Genomic DNA, 21,974 nt, shown 5'->3' with positions numbered 1-21,974 from the left:
TCCCCTACTCTCTGTCCCTTTAGATCTGCTTGTTTCTACTTCTCTGAGACATCCCATTTCTCAATTACCTTCTTTTTCTAGCAAATCTACCATCATCAGTTTACATATCTTTCTCTTCTCAGTTACTATCACAACCAAATCCACTCCAAAATTTATTTAACCTGAAAATAAAGCTGGTCACATTGATCCAACTTCTGCATTAGGTCAAATCCATATCATCATCATCATCATCAGTTCAATAACAATGGAAAGATAGAATTAAAGGAAGTGTAACTATTTACTTAGGTTGTAAAGAAATCATTAAAGTGGTAAAGGAGGATTCTGCCCTTAATGAGCAGTAGAATATTTCAAAATTCTGTCTTCCCAGCATCATTATTCTTAGTATCCCCCCAAATCAATGACAACTGCTGTGGTAGATGCTATGGTGCACTGCCCAGACCTCCCTTTCAGAAGGCATTCATTCTTCCAATTGCCAGGCTCTCTTAAAGGGAGTTGCCTAGGGCAGCCCAGGTGGCTCAGCAGTTTAGCGCAGCCTTCAGCCCAGGGCCTGATCCTGGAGACCCGAATCAAGTCCCACATTGGGTTCCCTGCATGGAGCCTCCTTCTCCCTCTGCCTGTGTCTCTGCCTCTCTCTCTCTGTGTGTCTCTCCTGAATAAATAAATAAAATCTTAAAAATAAATAAATAAAGGGAGTTGCCTCACTCAATGTTAAGCCTTCTTTTGGAGAGCATCCCACATCTAATGATGGTTGATGTAGGGGTTTGGGTTCCTTTGCCGCAATTAGGGAGGCCATCCAGGTTCCAGAGTTCAATAAGATTGTCCCAGGCTTCTGTAGTGACCATATGACAATTCAACTGTTCCCCTGCCCAAGTCCATTTACCTCTCTCTTACAGGTGTTATTCCTACAAGTGTTCCCCCAATAAAGTCCTGCAGGCCAATCTCTGCCTCAGAGCCTATTTACCAGGGAACCCATTTTTAGACAGCTGCTTTCTTCCAATGCTTTCTCATCTCCTTCTCATCACCCAAATGAAAGCTTCCTTAGTTCCAGTCTTTATGTCTGTCTCCTCATTGTCCTGTGATCTAACGAGCCTGGTCAATTCCTTTTCTCTCAATAGAATTCACTATCTTTCCTTTAAGTTTCTAATTAGATATGAAAAAGAATCTGTAAGTAGTTCAACAATTTGAGCTAGTATGTTTTAATGCCTTGTTCTAAGATTTTAAGGTGTTGCCATACAGAGGTTTTGGACTAGAATATCAGGTCTAATTTTTAAAATGTTTCACTGTTTTATTTTTTAGCAGAATATCTAAACACAAAGCATTAAAAATCATGTTTTCTACATTATGCACTTAAAAAGTCTTTATATGATCATAATAGGGTCAACTGTATAGTGAAAGCTTTTCTGCAAAAAATTTTCCCCTGCAATAGCATTTGATTCAAAGTGAAATGCTTACATACAAAAGTTAGACAACAACACGAGAAGACATAAAACATTTTAAAACAATCTTATTATCATCAAGTTCCTCTTTTATGAGTCTGCTTCTGGAAGGAAGGAAGGAAGGAAGGAAGGAAGGAAGGAAGGAAGGAGGGAAGGGAGGGAGGGAAGGAAGGAGAAAGAAAAGAAAGAAAGAAGAGAAGAAAGAGGAAGAAAGGCAAGAGACGGAAGGAGAGGGGCAGGGAGGGATAGGTAGGAGGGTGGAAACCAAGTTGAAAGAAAATCAAGAGGAAATCATTGTAAATTCATTAACTTCTTTGCATAACACACACACACACACACACACACACACACACCAAGCCAAATTAGTAACTGTTTCCATTCACGTGACAGTCCCAAACTCTTCATAATCCAACATGCTGGAGATGTTAAGAGGGTCCTAACACTGGACCTTTACATATTGAGTTATAAGTGCCAAGATTCTGTTACTACTCTAGTAACATTGGTGGTAACAGCAGTAACAATGTCAGGGAAAGTTCTAATAATTTTACCTGTAAAATCTCATTTTGTCCTCAGAGCTACCCAATGATTTAGTCACTATTATTAGCTAATATTAACAAATGAGTAAACTAATGCATAGATAGATTAAGTTAGTCATCCAATATGACATACTTAGTCAACAAAACCCAGATTTCAATCAGGGCAGCCTGACTGAGGAGCTGTTATATCTCCTTTTTCTGCTGCCTTCTATTACATGTTTCAAGCATTGAAAATCCCTTGCATTTTACAGATTTGGTTTCCATTCACTTTCTTAATAATTCTGATTACATTTCTTAAAAGTTGCTTAATAGGAGGAGGGAAAAGGCATGCAGACAATTCATGCAATAAAACTGGGAATCCTACCATTGAAGAAGCCCTCTTTTTCTCTCTGGAAGAGCTTTTTCAGTTATCTATTCATCATATCCTATGAAAAAAAGATAATCAATTTACCCTTTCAAAGTCTTTCTGAAAAGTCAACGATGACTTACCTAACTTAAAATGCTAAACACAAAATATTTGTAAATAACAATATGAACCCTATTCTGAGATTTTAATATTACTGTGATTTTAACATTTAGGGCTCCAAGAGACTTAGGGTCCTACCAACCTGGGTATGAATTTAACCAAAAGGAAAGGGTCAAATATTTGGTGGTGACCACAGACTAGTCTCCAGTGACAGAACACCTGTGGATGCTCAATTAATCCATAATCCCAGCAAATCATCCTCTGAATTCACTTGCTAGAGAAGTATAGACCAAGGACCAAGAGGGGGGATATTACTACTACCCCTGGAAAATAACTGTGGGTGAGGAGCATCATGGTCAAATAACACAGTGTATGTTTTTCAGATTCCTTATTTTCCAATTCCACAAATCAGAACCCTTCTATGTCTCAAATAAATGCTCATTAGACTACCACATGCAAATAAGGTTACCAGTAACTCCCCAATTTGTAAATCCAAAGGACACCCATGAATCTCTCTCATTCCTTATTCAGGCCCTCCTCTTTTGATCTCTCTGACACTACTGTCTTCCCATTTTTCCATCTTCAATTCCTTTTGAAGAATCCTGTCTCCTTTATTCAACCCTTTAATACAAGCATTCCCCCAGGGTTTGCAGTTTATTCACTTGGGTGGAAAATAATCCTGCCTTGTGAATTTGATTACATTGTATTCCCTACAAAGAATCTAGTATAACTAATTGTTCTCAATCTGTGAATAGATAACTGTTTCTACCAAAATAAATAAATACCCAACCTTGTGCTCCTTTCAAAGCATTTCTCCCCACAGTTTTCTGTGAATCAGTTTTAAATGGAGGGAGAAAAACTGAAACACAGAGCTAGTCTCTGTAGTCCTCCGGTTAGATTTCAACCCCAGGAAACAGCAATCACCCTGCACTTCAGCTCCCCAACTCAAATAGCTTTGTGGAACAGCTCAGGATTGTGTTACCACCAAAACAATTTCTACATAAGATCTGGGAGTTGGCAATGGAATGTGTATGTGCTTGACAGGTCATCCCTACCCCCACTAGGTTTACCCTGCTTCTTGTTCAGATTTAGTATTATGTACTAGAGGGTCAGAGCAGCACAATAACCTGGATGCCTCTCTAAAGTTATTATTAATGCATAATAAGCAGTAGAATATTTATTACAAAGCACTTTACTTAGTCATATTCTGATCTAAAATTTTATGGTCCAATTATCCAGGTAAAAGGAGGTGGAGAGGGTATACAGCTCTGACTTCAGTTGGGGTTCTAAGATCCAGGCCTAGGTAGCAGGGGAGTGGGAGGACCTGCCCAAGAGCTATGCATGATGAGCTGAAGGAAGCCAAGATTTGGATTTTTTTTAAGTAAGGGAAAATTTAAATAATCAAGTTGAGCAGAGTAGACAGAGGGTCAGTCAACTAGGTAAGATAAAGTAAATTAATTCCTCAAGGTGAAGGTCATCTTCTGTTTAACTGCTTTTGTGGAGTAGGAGTTGGAGGAACTGGGAAAGCTATTAATATTCAATTTGGGTTGGAAATTTTTACCTCTTCTCTATCAACATTGTGATTTTACCCATCCTAGACTAACTATTGAGGTTATAAAAATGTGTCAGAAATTAGAACGAAGAAAACTACTATCATGTTTCCTACTCATACTTTAATTTTGATGCCTGGAGAAAAGTAAGGGCAAAACTTTCATCTGTGGGTTACTAAGAGTCTGGGACATCCCATCAAGGAAAGAAAAACACTTGCCAACAGCAGTCCCACGGTGAACAAAAATTGAGTGTGGTCTTCCAGCAATACAGACTTGAGCTCTGTGTTCAAAATGATGATGAACTTAGAATTAATGAGGTTTATGTTCAGAATAGTTAAGGTTATAATTGAAATTACAGTTGACCCTTAAACAGCATGGGAGTTAGAGGTGCCAACCACATGGTTGAAAATTTCGTGTGTAACTTCTGACTCTCCTATAACTTAACTACTAATAGCCTACTATTGACCAGAAGCCTTACTGATAACATAAATAGTTGATTAACACATATTATGCTTGTTATATGTATTATATACTTTACTCTAACAATACAGTGAGCTAAAGAAAATATTATTAAGAAAATCATAAGAAAGAGAAAAATACATTTACAGTACGGTACTGCATTGATTGAAAAACTCTGCATAAAAGTATGCTTACACAATTCAAACCTATGTTGTTCAAAGGTCAACTGTATTTCATTAGACTGCATTTATGCAATTTTTTATAACTATTACTTTATTAAATTCTCCTTTTAGTTATCTACCAGGATAATTTTAATGTTTGATTAAGAAAAACACAAGTGGAATATCAATGAAAATGGATCAATAAGTGAGCTATAGAATTAGCAATTACTTGTTTAATTGTCTGTGTACCCTTAGTAGGATATAAGCTCCATGAAGGTGAGGATGGGATCGTTTTTAGTGAAAACAACATTGCCTAGCACATAATAAATGCTCAATAAATATTTGCTGAAATAGATTAGAGTCAAGGAGGCACCATGTACAGTAGCAGTTAAACATTTATATTCTCTAACATTTGGAACTTTTATTTTTTAATTATTTTAAGATTTTATTTATTCCTGAGAGACACAGAGAGAGGCAGAGACACAGGAAGAGGGAGAAGCAGGCTCCCTGTGGGATGCGGGATTAGATCCAAGGACCCTGGAATCATGACCTGAGCCAAAGGCAGATGCTCAACTACTGAGCCACTCAGGTGCCCCTATTTGGAACTTTTAAAAGTGCTTTAACTTTTAAATCATATCTACTGAATGACATGAATATTAAATCAAATGTAGTAATCAATATTTGGATGCTCCATTAGTCAGTCATTCAAAGGTATTTTTAAAATGAAAGATGGATGTTTCTAGAATGCAATCAGGATTTTTGGATTATGAAGTATAATAAGTCCTTAGTAAGACCAATTTCTCTAACAGAATACAGTGTTCATTGAATTAACAAGATCTAGAAGATCTCTAAAAGAAATTGAAAAAGAAGAGATGGTGGGTAAATAGCAGAGCTAACCAGAACTGAGTATAATTGTTAGACCATATTCCTTCAAAACTGCATACAAAAGAAATTTAGTGATGTATATTTGGTCAAGTCCCTACTCTCTTGTGGGCATAATTTGCCACTTAGCACTATACATAAAAGGGATGACACTTTAAAGATGCCAGAATCCTGGGAAGAAAATATAAAAAAAGAAAAGAACAATGTATTTGCCACAGCTTCTTACCACACATGAAATATACCCTATTGGTTCTTCCTTCTGGACATATTTTTGTTCTAGGGGTAAAGAAATTATCTTTGGTCTAATCTTTTCTTTTATTCTTACTTGTTAATGAGGAAAAGATATAAAGTCTCAAATCCCAAAAATATGAAGTCCTAGATAAAGTAGAGGTCTCATGTAAACAAACAAAACATGTGGCTAATCTTTATCTTTTTATTGGCATATTTTTCCTTACAGATGAGCCTATTGGTGTGCACCTACTTTATACCTTTCTTGGAAAAGGTGTACAATATAAGGAAAGAAAATAATACCATACTGGGCTAAAGGAAAATGGAGATAAACACATTTGTCAACATGTATGGACTATGGAAACACTTTACATCTCTTCTGTATTTTCTGTGAACTCCTTTTGGAAAAGTTGCTTGAGAACACACTCCAGTAAAAGGAAAATAAAGAATTCTAAAAAGAAGATACAGGATATAAACAATTCTTTTAGCTCAGTAGAGCACTGAAAAGAAACTAATTTTTATAAATTAGAATAAAAACTCAGAAGACTTTTAGAAGTGTCTATAAGATAAAAATGAGAATATTCTGAATACTAAGATGAATGATTACAGTGATGGGAATAAATATACATGTCTGTCCTTGACAGGAAATAATGAAGGTAATTTAAAACCATAGAAAATGTAAAAATTCTGTAAGAAAGTCACAATTAAAGATGAAACAAGGGCAGCCCGGGTGGTTTAGTGCCGCCTTCAGTCCAGGGCCTGATTCTGGAGACCCAGGATCAAGTCCCACGTCAGGCTCCCTACATGGAACCTGCTTCTCCCTCTGCCTGTATCTCTGCCTCTCTCTCTTTCTCCCTCTCTGTGTCTTATGAATAAGTAAATAAAATCTTAAAAAAAATAAAGATGAAACAAGATGAAATGTAGCATGATTTTGAGAAATGTAAAGTAAGAAAAGAGAATCTATTTGATCAGACACTAGATGATTCTCTTTCAAGTAATACAACTTATGACATTGAATTACATTTCCTATTTTCAGCTTGGTCTTTACTGAACAATATTTATACGATCATGATATTTTAAAATTATTTTTATTATTTTTAAAAATTTAGACTCAAACTATAGAGTAAGCACTTCAAGATATCAAGATATAGTTACAGAATAGAATTTATTTATTTTTTTTTAATTTTTTTAATTTTTTATTTATTTATGATAGTCACACACAGAGAGAGAGAGGCAGAGACATAGGCAGAGGGAGAAGCAGGCTCCATGCACCGGGAGCCCGACATGGGATTCGATCCTGGGTCTCCAGGATCGCACCCTGGGCCAAAGGCAGGCACTAAACCGCTGCGCCACCCAGGGATCCCCAGAATAGAATTTAAACATTATATACTTGATAAGGTCAAATGACTGAGAAAGCTTACAGAGTTTAAGAGATAGAGGGAGAAGAGGATAGAAGTATAGGGTTCCACATTTTCTTTCTTTTTTTTTTTTAGATTTTATTTATTTATTCATGAGAGACACACACACACAGAGAGGCAGAGACACAGGCAGAGGGAGAAGCAGGCTCTATGCAGGGAGCCCGACATGGGACTCGATCCCGGGTCTCCAGGATCATACCCCAGGCTGCAAGCATCACTAAACCACTGTGCCAACAGGGCTGCCTGGTTCCACATTTTCTTATTTAAATAATGGGAGAAGAATTGATGTATATAGAGACAGAGCACTAAACAGATTACACCCAGTGACCAAGTCAATCAAGCTGAAACAATAAGCAACAGAAGAAATATTAGGTATCTTAAGAGCTAAGAATGAAAACCATAGTTAAAATCTAAAAATAACAAAATGATAATACTCATGAAGAGCAAAATAACAAGAGAAGAAAATAGATAGTGCAAGATAAATTTTCAGTGTTCATGCTGGGGAGTCAGGAGATAACATCTGAAGTTAGTAAATCCTGAGAAGGAGCCATAACCATGTTGTTCAAATATACAAAGTAACCAAGAGTAGAACTACATTAGAATCATACTAGAGGGATTAGTATGGGGAGGAGGTGTCAGAGGTAGGACGTGGGAAAGTTAAACTTTCCTTTTCATTCTATAATCTTCTGTTACATTCTAAACTCTTTTTCCCTTGTCATATAGATATGTGATTTTTATTACATAAAGAAGGTAAAACATGTCCCAGTAACTAGCCTAGTATTCTCTTCAGTGGTATTATCCCCAAGTGCATTCTTACTAAGGAGAAAATGAACATACTCCTGCAGGTAACAGTGATAGATGCAGCAATACCAAATGAGTACGGCAATTAATATTATGACGAGTAGAAGCATCAGGAATCCAAACATGTCAACTGAAATGCATGAAAAGAAATATATTTTTAAGTTAATAGAAGAGCAATAATTTCTTGTATGTTTTATCTTTTTAGTATCATGCAGTTTGATTTTTAAAAACAAATTAACAGGTAATGGAAAAATGGTATAACATACCTCATCACATACTCCAATAAAACTACCATTAATACAACAATCACTAACATTAGAAAAGAATCTGAGCTACTCTCCAGATTGGTAAATTATTAGGCCACTGATTTATTTTTTTTTCCTTTATTTTCTCTTTAAACTCATTCCAAGGCAGTATCTCAAGAAAACAGTAGCCCCTTACATTGCTGCTTCTGTAAAGATGTATGCAGATAGCAGGAGAGGTTTGTTGTTTGAGTTCAGGAACTCCTTATCAAAGAGACAACAAATGCTTGCTTGGAGGGCAGATTTCTAGCCTTTGGAAATTCCTCCCTCCGCCCATCTCGCCCTAGTGTACATGTGTAAAATGAAGCTACAAGGGCAGAATGTGAAATGGAAACCGAACTTTCCATTCATACTGAATATATGAACTGTTAATTGTTTATAAGCTCTTTGCTACAATAAATTATGATTTAAATATACCTGATAGTACCTAAAAAACAAGGACTTAAGGGCAAAATTCATGTTTTTTCACTTCAACGAAGAGACAGAAATTCTAGATTGGGTTTTCTCATCTAGCTAGGGCTCACCTGAAAAGCTTTTTGTTTCACCTTTTTTGAAAACTCCTTAGAAGATTCTAGTCCATTTCCCTGCTTTGGTAAGCACTTTATAACATACTAAAAACACAACATTATAGATCTAAAGATGATTAAAATTTATCCAGTCCTAGGGAGTCACTGTTCTGAATGGTAAGTGTCAGCACAGAATATTAGTTGAGGAAATGCAAGTTATAGTAATGTTTTTGGGCTCAATATATCCTCAGCCCAGGACTAATGTATAATAAACTCCGGGAGTACCTAAAACATAAAACACAAACCTTGTTTCACTGGGTGATGATTATCATACATTAGAGTGTGTTAGAGCTGAAATTTAAAGTACTCAATAACTGGTATGGTAAGGTACTCACCAATCAGAATGAATGTTGATCTAGCCTGAACCAAAACTGGCCAGAAACAACCAGTATCAGCGTGCATCCAGGGAAATACCAATGAGCAGATTTTTTTTTTAGATTTTTAATAAACCAAATATAATAATTTACAATCCTCCAAATATACTGAAATACAGGATTTACAAGTTAACTGAAAAATATAAGTACATAAAAATTCAAATAACGACAACTCACCTTTACAGTTTAGCCAAAATATAGAACTGAACTGACACCCGAAATATGGAAAACATATTTTTTTGCAAGCCCTTTCTTCACTGCACCAAAAACACTATATTTGGAAAGAAAAAAAATACAAGCAACATCCAAATATAATAACCACAGACAGCCCCAATAAGTGTTTAGTACGAGTTCCATAAGTGTCAATAAATAACAGCTTATCATTATTTTTATTATTATTTATTATTATTATTATTATTATTATTATTTGTAGTAAATGCTGTTGGTGGCCTGCCCACCAGATCCTCTTTATCAGGCCCACAGATGCAATGGGTGTTGTTGCCAATGATTCAAACTGCCCTTCTCCTTGAATCGTACTTGGTAGATGGGGACCTTATTGCCCATGAGGTTACATCCCCCTCTGCCAGTAACTGGAACATGGGGTTCCAATCAGTGGGCATCCTTGCCTCAAGGGAGGGACAACTCTGCTATGTCACTTTTTGTCAGGCCAAGTGTAGACTTCAGCTGAGGTCACATTTTTTCTTGGCTATTGTCTTTTTCTTGCCCCAAGTCCCTTATCCCATTGAATTTTGCTAAAGAGCAATCATTCAAGAAATCACATGTACCTGAATCCCTTTCTCAGGCTCTATGTTTAGAAGACTAACCCTGAGACATTATTTCACAGAGTAGTCATAACAACTTCAGTAGATAGGGTTTCTCTGTCTCTCTTTCCCTTTTTCTCTGTCTCTCTTCAATACTTGTTCCCATTCTCCTTGTCTATAGCACTCCTTCCTCTGGGGAGATCTCCTCTGTTACATGTAGGGTTTGTGGAGCTGTCAATCAGCTGTGCCTCATGCCCCTCTCCTTCTGCTCATTGGTGTTCAGATAATCATGTGAAAAATAGGAAAAGTTATTCTACATCCCTTATTGAAGTAGCAAAAGGAAGGTACAAAGGTAGAAACCATTGTGGGAGATATGACTAGAATCTGGAAGAGTAAAAAAATAGTAAAATAAAAATAAGGACAGACTGGTAAAAATATCACAAAAATAGGGCCTACCAATGTGACAGGCATCATTCTAAGCCCTTTAACATATTAACTCATTTCATCCTTCTGGTAACTCTGTGTGCTAGAAAAAAAAAATTATGCCCACTTTATAGATAAGGACAAGGTATAGAACAGTCAAATGACTCACATAAGGTCACACATCTAATGAACAGAGGAGCTTGAATTCAAAACTTTGTTGGCATCCTTAACATTCCAATGTTGTCTCACATTGACTCGTTCTCAACAGATGGGTTTTTCTCTAACTTATAGACAAAAGTAGAGGCTCCAGGGGCAAACTTTACTCCACAAACTGATAAAATTTCTGTCATTCTTCCTCATCCTTATCCATTCTTCCCTTCCTTGAAGGAAGAATAATATTTCCTTAAATTCTTCTGTAATTCTATTTTGGATGACCATATACATTTTTGGATTGTAACTCATATCATATAAACTGTTTGCATATTTACTTTCCTCCCATTCTCAGTTCCCTGAGGACAGAGTGCATGTTTTATTCATCTTTGCATCTCTAACAACCTCACACATTTCCCAGCACGACAGTTTTCGATAACTATTGATTTGAATTAACACTTCAGCCATTATAATATATTAGAAGTCATTGAATTATATTTAATATACTCTATAATATAAGAAGGTAGAGAATTTTATCTTAAAATATTTACAGACATAACCATTATTCAATTCTGGGCATTTGATTATTTGAGTGTCATTTTTAATATAGTCCCAGTACCTCATATCCCTATTAACTAAGGGATAATAATTCCATATGGTCAATACAGAATTAGGGTGTCATCTTTTGGAAAAAGATCCCCTCCCCTCTCAGACTTTCACTGACAGTGTCCGCCACCTCCCCAGAGGGAATGCCAGAATTTATAAATGGCAATTCATGAAGCTACCAAGAATATTTGAATTCTTAACACTATAAAGAACTGGGACAGATGGCTGGGTATGCCTAGGACTGCCTGTTTTATGGTGGTGTCCACCACCATTGACTTGGTGAAATTGTTATACTGACTCCTTTTGCTTCCCTCAAATACTTCAATTGAATGATATATGCTTATTTTTCTTAACTATAGGGAATCTTCCTCAATTTTATTGTAAACATATCCTTGTTATTTAATAATATATGACTTGCCTTTTGGAGTTAGAAAACATTTTTACCAAAAACAAGTCCATAAAAAGCAATCCATTTACTATCCCCCAACACATAGCTCATAAACACAACATATAAAAACATCATTTTTTGTTGGTATCTTCTCTTCATTAGAAATAAAATTTCAAAGACCATGCAAAGAAACAGTGCTAACTCTCACCTGGGCTTTCACTGCTGTTGAGAATCATTATATGCCATTGTTGACATACAATGGAATGATAGTTTTCAATCATGGTGTTACAATGACAAAACATGTCATAAGTAATTTTTTTTGGCTAATGCCAATTAGAAGACTGAATTTTGCAAATGAGTAGATTCTAGGTTTTCCCCATAATCACATTTTTCTTATTCATTGCATCTTTTTTTTTTTTTTTTTATTCATTGCATCTTGATATGGATTATTGCTTGGGACAGAAAGGAATAAAGTTAATGCAAACCCAGTGGGTTTTTGGAATCTTCCACAGACTACCTCATCTACTGTACAGTTCATAAGAAATGACTGTTACTCACATGCTTGTAAAATGCACTTATAAATCCCATTCCTAATATCCCACAAAAATGCCCATTTTGATATTACTTTTCTGAAAAATCGTGCAGTGTGTGTGTGTGTGTGTGTGTGTGTGTGTGTATTAGGGCCTAGAGTAGGAGAGATAGAGAGGGCCCTGGATCCAAATCTGGATATGTCAATGAACATGTGGATATCACCGGTTAAGAGTCTCTCAGATGAAAAACAAAATGGAGAACCAGTTTCATGGATTCTTCTCCAAGGCAACGATTCTTCTTACCTGCACTTGGTATGACCATCCATCTGGAAGTCGATTTTTTTTCTGAGAAGTTTAAGGCCATCTGTCAGGTTCAAGTTCTCTCATTTTCTGAACCAATTCATTGTGTCTTTTCTTTTCAGCTCTTTTTCCCCTTAAGAAGTCAATTCTCAGTTCCCAGGCTAATTTCTTAGTCTTTAAGTCCATGCATGGATCATACTCAGAAACACATTCACATTCACAAACACAGAACCTTTCTGATTTCCTTGTTGCCTCTAAGACAAATTCAGTCTGTTTCTTTGCATTCCTTCCTTCCTTTCTGAGTTCAGACGAAGTGGAAGAAGCAAAAGCAAACCTTCTTTCTCACCCTTCTATTTCCTTTACAAACTCCTCTTCCTGGTCTGTCTTCATACCCCTACACTTTTAAATACTGTGTTCTTAACCTTGTGTTATCTCATGGCTTCTGCTGGTACCTGCACTTAAAAAAATCCCAAATTCATATCCTTAGCCCTGATGACCCCCTGGGCCTTGGAGTCACATTCAAAATTGCTTGATTGACATTTCTTCCTGGAAGTTTTCACCATCTCAAGCTCAAATTTTCTACAACTAAATTTATTACTTTCCCCAAAGAACTTCATTGTATTTACTTCTTTTTTTCTTTATTTCTGGTAGCATTCTCCCAGCCCATAATTTTAGAAGTCTTTGGCTCCTATCTTTTTCTCTATCTATAGTTCGCAAAACCCTATCAATCCTCTATTCTTTTCTTTTGACTGGAACAATCCTAGACTTCCTACCCCGCAGTCCCTCCTGATGTGCTATTCATTATCATCAATTACCATTTTCTTCATGTCACCTTTTAGCTCAAAGTAATTCCATTGAATCCCGTTGAGATAAAACACAGACTCCTTAGCCTGGCATTCAAAACCCATCACAATCTGAGGGAATTTACCTTTCCAAATAATTCCACAAACTTCCACCAATGACAGATTGTCACTCCTGCCACAGTGGACACGTGTTCATTCACCCTGTGATAGCTGCCTGCCTAAGGCCCTGTTCTTTCGTGTGCAGATTTTACCTTCTCTTTAAGGCTCAGACCAAGTTCTGCCTCTTTCCTGGAAGAAACCTTATCTAGTCATTGCAACTACACATGGATACTTTCTCTTCTGAACTCCTATTACATTTTATATCTGCTCCACTCCTTTCGAAATTATAATATTCTTCCACTTAGAGATTTATTTTTTTGTAAAGTTTACATATTGTGCCTGCTAATTAAGTTGTCACTCTCTAGAAAGCAAAAACACTGCTTTACATATTCGTGTAACCTCTGGCACACTTATTATTGCCCATAAATGAGTAAATACTCTTTGATCCTCCCAATGTCCACCAGTTTAAACTCTCCCTTTGCACATTAACATTTATTTAATATTTTTGTGAGTATAATATTAAATTGTTTGGTTTATATAATGTTAACAGGCCACTAAACATTATTGTGTATCTTCCCCTTTCTGCATTTGTTTTCATGTTAATGACACTTGCTTATAAAAATGTCAATTTTTATGTCCATATAAGCTTATTAGAACAGAGTTCTTCCCTAAAACAAATACTCTAGCTTTCTCATGGAGCAATATTAACCATTGTTTTAAAGTCTTTTAGCTGACTTCTCAGTTGTCACTCTCTTGAGAGTCGGTTTGGCATGGCTTAGTATTTATGTAGGTCATTTTCCTTAGCTACAAGAAAAGAATCCATGTAATTTGTCTTAAATTATGCATTACCAATTTAAAGATGTTGAATATATTATGCTGTTCCTCTGGATAATGTGAAGTTCTGCTCTTTGAAGACTTTTTAGACTAAGATAAGGTGTTAGGTCTTTTTTGTGATAGGTCACTAAAGCCCAACTCAAACTGTTTTTTTATTGATTCATAAAATTGGGAAGTCCCGGGATGGCCTTGCTAAATCTCCAAGGATGTTATTCCCATTTCCTCTCTTTTCATCTTTCAGCTCTACTTCCCTCTATGTTTGACCTAATTTTCTCCTGTGGCAAATGTGGACGCTTTCCATATAGCTGGGAAAGAGCCTGGCTCCCAACAGATACCTTCCAATGTCTGGATAAAACTTCAAAGAAGGTTTTAATTGGCTTTTATTGGGTCTTCTGTCCAGTCCAGAACTAGTTACTGGGCCAGAGGGATGGGCTACCCCGAGTACCACTGCCTGGATGGGATGATTTCTGTAGAATAGAAGTGGTGGAATAAAGCTGATTGACAGCTACAGCATCACATAGAACTGAAGGAAGCCAGCCACAAAGGAGAGAAGGTGTGGTTACCTTGAAGAGGCTAGTGACACAAGCTGAACAAAAGAGTAAAACAAAAAACCTACCTCAGTCTACTGTATTTCACCCTCCGAATTTTCAGAATGTGAACATCCTATTTTCCCCAACTCTGCATTTAAAAAAAAATGCTCCTGACAAATAATGCAAATAACCCTCAACTAAAATTGTTCTTACCCAAAGTCATTGTTAGTTATTGCCCTCCAGCTCTGTCTAGAATCTCAGAGTGGTGTGCATGATGTGCAGATGTCCTTGTTGGATTGCCTGGCCATGCAGTGAGTTATTGCTCACCAGTCTGGGTGCCTTAGGCTCAACCTGTTAAGGAGCATCCTGTTCCATTGTCCTCTGAGCCTCTATCAGAGAGAGCCATAGGGGAGAATGTCTCTTCTGGGAACTGCCCTGCTTTAGGAACTCCCCTGATGTGGACTTAGTTACTGGGGCCTAGGAATCAGCTTAGTACTGAATAAGCACAAGGTCCTGTTTGACAGGTTCACGTTTTCCTGGCAACTCATCTTCCATAAAACCCTGCTATATGGCATGGATTTGATTTCTAAAAACTCTGAGAATTCCTACCAAGGTTAGAAGTCTCTGGGCTATCATCTGAATGATAGGCTCCTGACAAATTTAACTTTGCAATTCTAGCCTTTAAGCAACAGTCGAAGAGGATAGGACCCATCAACCTAAGTGACTCCATTTGACCTGTGGTCTTGGTTAACATGAGAGAAAAGCTGGTCTTTGATATATCTCCTGCTCTCAGGGGTGGTTCTTTACTGGGAGTGAGTCATTATCTCTGCTGGTCTCAGGATGTTCAGCAAGAAATGATTGGGAGGGATCTGGGATCGGTGTTATAGGGTTGTTTACCAGCACAGAAATAGACTGATTAGGTTAGGAATTGCCACTGTGGGAAATTTGAGGAAATATTGCTAACCAAAGGCAAGAAATAGAGAGTCTTGGGGCCAAGGTGAGGTGAGAAACTGGATTTGTAGTTACACTAACGCAGACTTTGATGCAGTATGCTCTAGCAGCAATAGGCTAATAATGAGTAACAAATGAAAAGATAGACCAATGGACCAATCAGGTCTAGGGAATGTAGGTCAACACAGTTAAAGATGAGAAGGCAAGGACAGAAGCAGCCCGGGTGGCTCAGCGGTTTAGCGCCACCTTCAGTCCAGGGTGTGAGCCTGGAGGCCCGGAATCGAGTCCCACTACGGACTTCCTGCATGGAGCCTGTTTCTCCCTCTGCCTGTGTCTCTGCCTCTCTCTGTGTGTGTCTCTCATGAATAAATAAATAAAATCTTTAAGAAAAATGAAAAAAAATTTAAAAAAGAGAAGGCAAGGACATTACAGTAGTGGTGATTTTTGCAACCTCCAGTGACATAAAATAATGTGTATAGGCAAGGATCAAGGCTACTGATATCACAAAATGTTCAACAAATTTATTTGCTTTCTAATGAAAGTCCTCAGCATGAGATAATCCTGCAAAAAAAAATTTTTTTTAAACTGAAACTAATCAAGCCTCCATACGAGAACAAAAAATAGAGAAAAGAGGAACATAATACAGTGCATTATGGGGATGTGACCAGCAAAATCCAGTTGGTGGGAAACGCAGTAGAACAATACAGTTTCTACAACAAATAAGTAGCAATAAAGAAAAAGAGGGAGAAGGAGCATACAGATAAAGAGATTTAAGGAATATATCAGCCAACTGCAATGTATGGATTTCATTCAAATGAAGTTTAAAAAAATTACGAAACAAGAGAAATGTGATTATTTCCTGGATGCCTGGTGATATTAAGAAGTTGTTAATTTTTAGGTATAATTATGTAATAATATTGTAATATTTTAATATTATAAATAACATTAAAAGAAATGAAGGACTTGTAATATTTTAAAGCAAAGTATGTATTATACACACACACACACACACACACACACGGAATGAGAGCAAGAGGGAGGAGAGAGAGAGAGAGAGAAATATTTGCAAGTAAAATGATATGGTATCCAAATCTTTTTTTGCTTCAAAACAAGCCATTTTGGCAGGGAGAGGGAGTATATGAAATAAGATTGGCCAAGATAGATCTTGCAAGTATACAGTTTTATTTTATCATTTTCTCTACCTTTGTATGTTTGAAAATTTCCATTGTAACAAAGAAATGTGGAAGAATGTTTCATTCAAGTGAATAGCCATGAGAATTCACAGGAAGGATGCTTGAAGGAATCTAGAAGAAAGGGCCAATAAGCTGAAGGAAAAACAAGAGATTAAAGGACTAAAGGGCAGTCTTGCTAAGGCCAAAAAGTAAGTACAGTGTAAGGAGAACAAGAATTTAGAAGCCCCTGTAGATTGCGCAGGGTTCAGGGTATGGCCACAGAAATGACTTTAATTTTTTTTCTTTTTAAATTAAAAAAAATTTTTTTTTACTTATTTATTTGAGAGAGAGAGAGCACACGAAAAGGGGAAAGGCAGAAGCAGATTCCCCACTGAGCACACAGCCTGATGTGGGGCTCTATCCCAGGACCCCGGGATCTTGACCTGAGCCAAAGGCAGACACTTAACTGATTGAGCCATCCAGGCACTGCCCCAGATGTGACTTCTTAATGCACAGAGCTGAGAAAGTCAGGAGTTTGAGGGACCAAGTGTGTCTGGGCCTTTGCTGAGTTTGCAAAGCACATAAGGTGATGGCATTAACTGGGTGGAGAAGTCCATGAGCCAGGAACCCGGTCCCCATTAAATGAAGGCATGGCCTTGATGAAGATAAGGAGCACAGAATGGTGCATCTAGATCACTATGACAGATACCAGTTACTAGAGCATGCTCTTTTCTTATTAGTGATTTCATGTCTCTCTGTCCTTGGTGTTAATTATTGGTTCTCTAATACTAGTTATGATAGAATGGTTTTGTAAGGGTTGCTACAAAGTTCTCTGTAACACTATCTCCCTCATTTCATATGGCATTTCTGCTTTCTTCCAAATCTGAAGTGAAGGACAATGATTTCAGCTGCCTAATCATCAGAGAAGGGAATTTAGCTACACTGTAGTTAAGGAACAATGTGTCATCCTTCCAGTTTTGGGGGAATAGAGTAGCAAGGAAGTTTTTGCTGCATCTCAAAGGACTTATCTTTTCCTTGACTTTAAAAAATTCTTCCCAAAGTATAATTCTTTTCAAGCAAAAAATTGTTTTTGAAGCCTAATTTTCTAGAAGGAAGTACATTTACAACTGTAAATTGTGTGACTTTATAACATTCTCAAGACAATTTTTTCATATATAAGTTAACTTACTTTATTATCTTCTGTGCATAACTGACAATTTTTCTTTGCAGCACATGCTATAAAAAATTAAGTGTAAAACCGTAAATGCAAAGACCATTTGTTGCTTAATTTTATATAAAAGTGCATTTCATTTAGTCATTCCTGTTTAATGGCATACTCATCCATATACCAGTTTTATTTCATTATTTTCATATCTAGACACTTTCCCCACTGGTACTATTTAAATCCTCTTTCCTATTTCCTACTATTGCTTGGAAAAATATGAAATGGCATTATCTAACCTTGATTAGCCAAGTTTAAGTTCTAAAAAATAACTTCCAAAAAACAATAAAGAAAAATGAATTGGCAATATCACTGTATATTTACAACATCATACTTTAAAACCTCTTTTAGTAATTCCTTTGTTATTCAGCATGGTTTTGCTAAGATATTCTTGGCTAATTAGTTCTTAAATATTTCTTTTAAGATTTTATTTATTTGACACACACACAAACAGGAAAGAGAGTAAGCACAAGCAGGGGGAGTGGCAGAGGGAGGCAGAGAAGCAAACTCTCCACGAAGTAGAAAGCCCCATGTGGGGCTCGATCCCTGTGATCATGACCTGAGCAAGGCAGATGCTTAACCAACTGAGCCATGCAGGTGCCCTAGTCCTTTAAGTATTAAAAAAAAAAATCAATTCTCCATCTTACTGTACATAAGATTTAAAAACTTCTCCCAGATGAGGATTTTCATTTTTATTTCATAAAAAATAGACAATATAAGTTATATTTGAAAGTTCTACAATAAAAGCTCTAAGTCTAGAAAAAAAGTATTTTGATGGATATTTTTCTTATTTAAACATCTCTGTAAAGTAAGTAGAGTCTGGAATTCATACCCCAGCTTTCATGTGATATAATGACAATAAAGTCACTCTATTATTTTGGGGACAGAATTCATAAACTCTGTGGGAAAGGTCAGACTTTTCTTTTTAATTTCAAATTGTTTGATTGGGTACAGATCTGATTTGACTGGGAAAAGACTTACAATAGTTTTTTCAAATTAAGCCCTATTGAATATTACTTCTCTCTACCCAAAAGTATCCTTTTGGAGTCTCCAAGATGAAGCTGAGTAAAAGCAAGGTAAATGGGAAAGATTCTACTGCTTCAGCTATGTTGGGGACAGCTAGCTTCAGGCTTAATTCAGGAAGTAGTAGCAGGGAAACAAAAGGCACGTGACTCAGCCACCATTCTCCAAATTCTACTTCTTTTCCACAGCTAAAGTTTTTACTTTGGAATAATTTTTGATTTACAGAAAAATTTCAAAGATTATATGGAAAGTTCCTGAATACCGCTCACCTGTTTTCCCCATGGATAACATCTTATCATTGTACATTTGTCAAAACTAAGGAACCAACACCAATACATTACTTTTAACTAAACTCCAGATTTTACTAGGATTTCACTGGCTTTTATACTAATGTACCTTTTTTTGTTCTAAGCTCCAAGATCCTACTGCATTTGGTCATCATGTCTTCTCTAGTCTGTGACAGTTTCTTAGTCTTTCCTTGTTTTTCATGACCGTGATGGTTTTAAAGAGTATTGGCCGAATATTTTGTAGGATATCCCTCAGTTTGGGTTTGTCTAATGTTTTTCTCATGATTAGACTGAAGATATGGGTTTGGGGGAAGAATACTGCAGAGGTGAAATTGCCTCATTACATCATATCAGCATGTACAGAATCAACATTGTTTTCTATTTACCTTGTTAATGTTAATACATTAGAGAAAGTGGAAGACAAGGCATCTTTGTGTAAACTAGGAAAAGGTGAGTCTCTGAAAGAACCAACTAGAAAAACACAAACCCTTACTGAGCAGCCACAGTCAGGAATCAATCCAGCTCCATGGGAAATATAGATTAGCCTTCACTCTCAGATTATGTGGAATCCTTATTAAGCAATTTGTAAACACAAATGTCTATTTGAAAACAATCCTGAAAGGTGGTTATTATTATCCCCATTTTATTGATGAAGAAAGTGACCTCAGAAAAGTCAAATAACACATTCAAGTTCACTTGCAAATAATGACAATGTGGATTTGAGCTGTTTTGACCACCAGCACTTCTATCTTCTCCTGGGAAATATAACCCATCCTTCCTTTACAGGACAGCTTCTTCCTCAGCTTTAGACACATGTACCACTGATAACTGCCCTCTCCTATATAAACTCCCTGGTCCCAGCCAGGCACCTAAGGCTACACACCTGAACCAAACTGGGCTAATCACAGACCATACTCACTAGTCCAGGGAGAGGGAATATGACCAAGTCAGGCCAATGAGAGTCTTCCTCTGATGATCTACAAATTAAAATGTAAGGGTTCAGAGGTGGCAGGGAGTCACTTTCTCTTTGTTCGGGAAGTTGAGAAGATGGGGCTGCCAGTGGCCATGGAAAAAGTCCTAAGGAAGAAGCTAATAGGAGCGAATGAAGCTGATCAGAGAAAACAGAGAGGGAAATATAGAGGTGATGGTGATTCGCTCATTTCTGAGGTCCAATGCATTTCTCTTGTTTCACTCAAGTAAAGCTAATTGCATTTCTCTTATTTTTAAAAAAATTTTTATTTATTTATGATAGTCACAGAGAGAGAAAGAGGCAGAGACACAGGCAGAGGGAGAAGCAGGCTCCATGCACCGGGAGCCCGACGTGGGACTCGATCCCGGGTCTCCAGGATCGCACCCTGGGCCAAAGGCAGGCTCCAAACCGCTGCACCACCCAGGGATCCCAGACATTTCTCTTATATGTAAAATCTTACACCGCCTCTAAAAACATTTCAAGCAGCCCTGGTGGCTCAGTGGTTTAGCACTGCCTTCAGCCCGGGGTGTGATCCTGAAGACCTGGGATCAAGTCCCATGTCAGGCTTTCTGCATGGAGCCTGCTTCTGCCTGTGTCTGTGTCTCTCGTGAATAAATAAATAAAATCTTTTAAAAAAATTAAAATAAAATAAAAAAAATAAAAACATTCCAGTTAGTATCAAGTCCACAGCTTTGTTTCTTTCCACTAAGTCCTGATATTTTCCTTTTCTTTCCTGCTACTTATCTTTTTTCCCAAAATTAAAACAGGATTATTGTCTGTCTGTAGTTATAAAGGTAATACGTGTTCAATATAAGAAATACGTACACATTAAAAACAAACACTGAAATTCCACCATCCAGAAAAACTCTGATCCTTTATCTTAAGCAAATTATTTCCACTGATCTCAACCTAGATTTGGCCTCATTCTGTATGGTTTCAACCATGAAATCCTAAACTCTAATATTCTATTCTGACTGGAATCTTCTTTCCTTTCCTTTCTCACTTGCATTTTGACCTTACTCAGAGCTTCACTTTCCTTGTCCTTTCTATTGTTTTCCAAATCTGTTTGCCCCTCATAGCCTCTTTTCCCTCTTTTAGCCTGACCCTGATGTCAGTGAATGACCTGATGTGGTCCATTTCAGAGGTTTAAACATTTGTATAATTACCCAGCAATCTTTCCTATAGTCTTTCCTGCCTTGTTGGAGAATCAGTGAGGGCCAGCTAATCATCTTTTACATGAAACAATAGGTTCTTTCTTTATTTTCACTCTATTCCTGAAGGAGGTACTAGCTATTTACACAGCCAGGTACCAGATTCTTCCCTTGCCCTAAAGGTCTGATTTTTGTATATTTATCTTCTATCTAGTTACTTCCTTCCTCTTAATTACATTTTTTTTCATAACTTCTGCAGCATCATTCTCTTCTAGTTCTCCTGGGACATCTCTGGCCATTCTTTTTGAGTTTTCTTGACTGGTTCCACTTCCTCTATCAATGTCTAAAATGTTATTCCATAAAGTTTCATCTTTGGTCCCCTTTTCTTTGCCCATGAGTGATCACAATTTGAAACACCTAAAAATGCCAGGCACCAAAATATATTATATCACATATCAAAACAAGAATTTTCTTTTTGATTGGCATTGCAATGAATTAATAAATTAATAATTTTAAAAATAGAACAACTTAATCACACAAGCTGATTCTAATGTTTACCTGGAAGAGGAATTGTTTTAAGAACAGCTAAGAGAGG

The 21,974-nt window shown here is 36.9% G+C and overlaps 1 protein-coding gene across 4 annotated transcripts in view; it reads right to left on the bottom strand.

Moving 5' to 3' along the window:
• The window catches only part of CDK14 (cyclin dependent kinase 14), a 723,056-nt gene that overhangs the window by 653,397 nt on the left and 47,685 nt on the right, over positions 1 to 21,974 (bottom strand). For 3 of the 4 annotated variants that reach the window (XM_072764239.1, XM_072764238.1, XM_072764241.1), the window contains exon 3: positions 2,337 to 2,397. The exons of the other annotated variant lie outside the window; for it this stretch is intronic. The gene's annotated coding sequence lies outside the window, so the exon portion shown is untranslated. The remainder of the gene's footprint in view (positions 1 to 2,336; positions 2,398 to 21,974) is intronic. 4 annotated transcript variants of the gene reach the window in all.

Source organism: Vulpes vulpes, chromosome 7 (assembly GCF_048418805.1).
Source record: "Vulpes vulpes isolate BD-2025 chromosome 7, VulVul3, whole genome shotgun sequence".
Lineage (NCBI taxonomy): Eukaryota > Metazoa > Chordata > Mammalia > Carnivora > Canidae > Vulpes > Vulpes vulpes.
The sequence above is the reverse complement of the archived record's forward strand: the minus strand, read 5'-3'. Positions and strand labels throughout refer to the sequence as shown.